This window comes from Sinocyclocheilus anshuiensis, unplaced genomic scaffold (genome assembly GCF_001515605.1).
Source record: "Sinocyclocheilus anshuiensis isolate Anshui unplaced genomic scaffold, SAMN03320099.WGS_v1.1 scaffold338, whole genome shotgun sequence".
Lineage (NCBI taxonomy): Eukaryota > Metazoa > Chordata > Actinopteri > Cypriniformes > Cyprinidae > Sinocyclocheilus > Sinocyclocheilus anshuiensis.
This window is the reverse complement of record NW_015542339.1, coordinates 585,738-590,376: the sequence shown is the minus strand read 5'-3', so window position 1 is coordinate 590,376 and position 4,639 is coordinate 585,738.

Sequence of the window (4,639 nt, the reverse complement as noted above, 5' to 3'; positions counted from 1 at the left end):
AGTAAAAAAAAAATATTGAAAGCAATACAAATAATGATTCTTAGGTTAAAAAATTATATAATATCATGGGGCATATAAAAATATATATTTAGCGCACACATAACATTTTTAGACAATAGCATATTTAACATATAAGCAGACAAAGACAAATTAATTACAGACATGCGGCCCAAGCCGACATTTTTTTGCACCTGGCCCCCTGTGAAAAAAGTTTGGACACCCCTGGTTTAGGGTGCCATTTGGGACAGGGCCTATGACGGAGTGCAAATGAATCTGAACTAGCAAGGTGTGGGAAAGTTTCACAAAACTTAAAACCAAGAATGCTGTTGTGTGCAATACATGCAAGACCGAACTTGCATTTCACAGAAGCACAACGTGCATGTTGAAGCACTAAACCTAAACGTGAGCTGGAGCCAACTAACTAGTGGTAAATGTTTTTATTAGAGAATACAAAAATAGTAACAACAATAATATATTTACAATAACGTGACGACTCAGTTTGCATAAAATAAAGCTTGATCATGTCAGTTACTTTTTCATACTGTTAATTACAGGGTTCCCACTCTTTCATGAACACCAGATTCAAGGAGTTTCAAGGACTTTTTAAAGCACCATTTATTTTACATCAAGCACCTATCAAATTCACACCCCAGTATATGTAGCGTCATGAAAGACCTTACAGTACTTACCATTTCACTTACACTTAACATTTAAATGAAAAATTTTAGAGTATTGAGGTTTTGAATGTGTAGGTTTCATAAATTTAGACCATTTTGAGCAGTCGTGTTCAAGGGAATTTTGAATTTCTCAAATATTGATAAAGATATACTTTATATTCTTGCATCAAACTGGTTTTTGCTGTAATTCTTGTAAAAGATTTAAATTTGAAAGAATTTTTACATTTTTAAATTAATAAAAAGTGGTTAAACAGGGCTCTACGCTTACTTTTCTTTTTAGGAGCACTTGTGGAATGAAGCAAGTGCACTTCAGGAATGAAGTTCAAATATACTACACAGTACAGTACTTCTTGAACTGGCTTCCGTCCAACTTCAGTTCTTGGACCAAAAAAATGGTACTCATCAAGATGTTTTCGAGATCCCCTCAAAATATCGTGAACCCACACAGACCGCCGTCTCAACGCTCACAGCTGAGCGCTTTCAGCAGAGCACCTGGCATTTTCAGCTGGCTTAAAAACGCTTTGGTCGACACGGGGCATTATTGCTGCTGCCAAGAGATTTGTTTACATTCAAACAGATTTTTTTTGTCTGTAATGCAGCTGATTAATATATTTGTATTTATTTTTTTCTGTTGAAAGTGAACAAAATAATTAAACAATGCTTAAAGAGAATTTGTGTTTGATTTTTTTTTTGAGTTGGCAGAGTCAGAAAATTTAAAGAGAATGACCTGTTTAGTTGGCTCAAAGTTCATTAAAACAACTATTTCAAAAGTTAAAGCGATTATTTTTGTTTTATTTATTAGTTGAATATGTATAACTCAAGCTGAATAATCATTCAAAACTTACTGATTTGTGGTTGGAATAACTGACGATTAGTCAATTAATTGCTCTAATAATCGTTAGATTAATTATCAAAATAATCATTTGTTGCAGCCCTAAAGACGTGTGACTAATAGGAGATCGATAAGTCACAGTGTGACCTCTTAGCTGAATAAAAAGAAGGCAAACTTTTACAGTACAATGGAGTAGATTGTTGTCACGAATCCGGTCCCTGTCATTCCTCCCACTCCCATCAGAGGTCTCCATAACCATTCAGACTGGACTCATTTCCCATAAACCCTCTGCCTAGGAACTAATCACTTACACACCTGTTTCTAATCAGTCAGCCTATTTAAGCTGCACTCATATGGCGCTTTTCCACTGCGTGGTACGACTCGGCTCGGTACGGCTCGGCACGACTCGGGTTTACGTTTCCACTGCAGTTTAGTACCACTTTAAGTGGGCGGGATTATACACGTCAAAAGCTGAGCGACCTCTTGAAAAACTTTTTTATTATGCGTCGCCTCATCAAGCTCTCGCTGGATCCGCTCCTCGGCTATCAATGAGAGGAACGTCTGTACTTCCTCAACAGACCACGAAACAGCCATTTTTTGATTGTTTAAAAAAAAAAAAAGGTGCGCTCGTTCAAAACAGTTGCATTCATTAAAAAAAAAAAACTAACGTTTGATCCTTCACTGGCTGTGTTGATTTCAAGTGCCCCTATTATGCCATTTTTAGGGTTCCTAATATTGTTTTGGGAGTCTCCTACAATAGGATTACATGCATGCAAGGTCAAAAAACGCTTTAATTTTCTCAAAATATGCATTTAAGATCACCTCATTTTCCAGCGATTCTCAAACGATTCACCCGAAGCAGTTCAAAGATTCAGTCTCTCTAAACCCCTCCTTTCCGTGAGCCTGCTCTGATTGGTCAGATGGCCTAGACTGTTGTGATTGGTCTACGCCGTACAACCCGTTGAACTCCCCGAGATTAGAGAAGCAGTTGTCAGTAGCATGACGTGTTTGTGGGCGGGGTCAAGTTGTTTGCGGCCGGCCAACGCAGAACATAGGCGCGCATTATGCAAATGTGTTACCCCGTGACGTGTAGCCGTCACGGAAGGGGGTTTCGAATTACTAACGACTCGTTTCAGCTGTTCAGAGTTGATTCTTTATTTTGAGAGTCAATAACTTTATTTATCGTGCACTTTCAGCTTTACAACTTTGCAGATAGAGAGGAATGTCTGTACTTCCTCAACAGACCACAAAACAGCCATTTTTTAATTGTTTAAAAAAGGTGCACTCATTCAAAGCAGTTGCGTTCATTCAAAAAAAAAAACGTCCGATCCTATGCTGGCTGTGCTGATTTAAATCTAGCGTGTCTGGTGTCTCATGTCGCAAGTTCAATGACGCAGGTAGTGACGATTCTCTCCGGCCAATCCGTGATCAGCAGGGTTTACACATCACATTTTGGTAATGGTACGGCTCGCTTGGAACCTCAGCCGAGGTGGTACTGAAAAAAGTACCAGGTACTGTACCCAGTGGAAAACTGGGTAAAAGCCAGACAGCCCTTCAAATAAAGATTTTTCGGGACCCCACTTCAAACGAAGGGGTATGAGAAGGAGACCAATAAAAGTAGCCAGAGCCGATCCTCCCTATACGCAAAATACGCAAGCTGCGTAGGGCCCCCCGAAACACCAGGGGGCCCCGTTGCTCTCAAAGATGATTTAATTTTAGTTTTGTTTTTGAATTTGGCCAGCGGTTATGAAAACATGAATGATCATTTGTTTTAATGCGGTGCGCTGTTGCCCTTTCTACGTAAAAATCAGAGAAAAGCCCCTGTCCAACTCCGATGTCACGCCCTTCCATTACAATTGTATGTGTACATTTTCAAATTATTACTTATTATATGTTGAATTTATGTTAAGAAAGACACCGCAGAGTGTGACACCATATCACGAGCGTTTCAGCGTCTGTTGAAATCTCACATGGTCAAAGTCTAGATTGACCACGGCTTAAGCTGGTTTTAAATGAAGAATATTTAGCATTAGCTGTGTCCTACATGTTTCACTCAATGATTTTCCTAATTTTAATAAATAGAGCATTTCTTAAAATTGTGACATCATTTGTGCTCTTTTCTACAGCATGATTGGAGGACAAGAAAATAATCTCAATCCATTTTTACACAAACAGTACAGTGTTGACTGCATTCATCAACCCTGTTACCAAAGTTACTGTAAGAAAAATAATCTCTATAACTATGAATATCTCCTATAATTTATTAGAAATACAACTTTATCGGTCACTATAAATAAGCGCTTGCTTAATTTATGCTTACAACTAGAGGTGCTCCGATTGATCGGCTACCGATCACTATCAGCTGATAATCACGTTGGGATGTTTGATCGGCGTTCTATAAAAGGCCGATCTTAAAAAAACGATCTCAAGCTGATGACGCGCCTGCCGTGGGAGGTTTGGCACGACATGCAGCGGCACCGTCTCAGTCTCTGTCCGGCACGGGTAAAATACTTATAATAATGAAGGTGAGGTACTCACCTTCATATTTCTTCATTAAATAACTTATAAAGTAATTTTAAAATCTTGTGTGAGCCGTAATTTCACAAACAGCGTGCGTGAATCACCGCGCGTGCGCTCTCACACTTGTTCTCTCAAAATGCGCAAATGGCTTCAAATCACATCGCGTCTAAGCGAGCTGCACAGTTGACACAGGAATTGTCACTGCATTGTGCCAGGTTCACATTACTCCGTTTGCAGTGCGTATGTGGTGCGTATTTTTTCCGCGCTCATGTTAACGGATTAAAGCGTTCACTGCACACAGCTGCGCTTTTTGGCTAGGTTTAAAGGGAAAGAGCACTTTTAGATAAAGGAGGAGGTAGGAAAACAAATTTCTTTATGAACTGCAGGATTGCTTGGAATAAAGATTGGATAAATAATGGATAAATGTTATGTTTCTGGTAAACAGCCACGGATCAGTAGTGGACTCCTGTGTGAAAGCAGTCTGTGCTGCTTCTCCTCTCACAAGAGACACCTAAGAGGGAAATTCCCCCCATTTTCAAAAATTAAATTCAGGCCCTGAATAAATGTCTAAAAATCCTGATTGGAGTATCACTATAAATAGTTATAAATT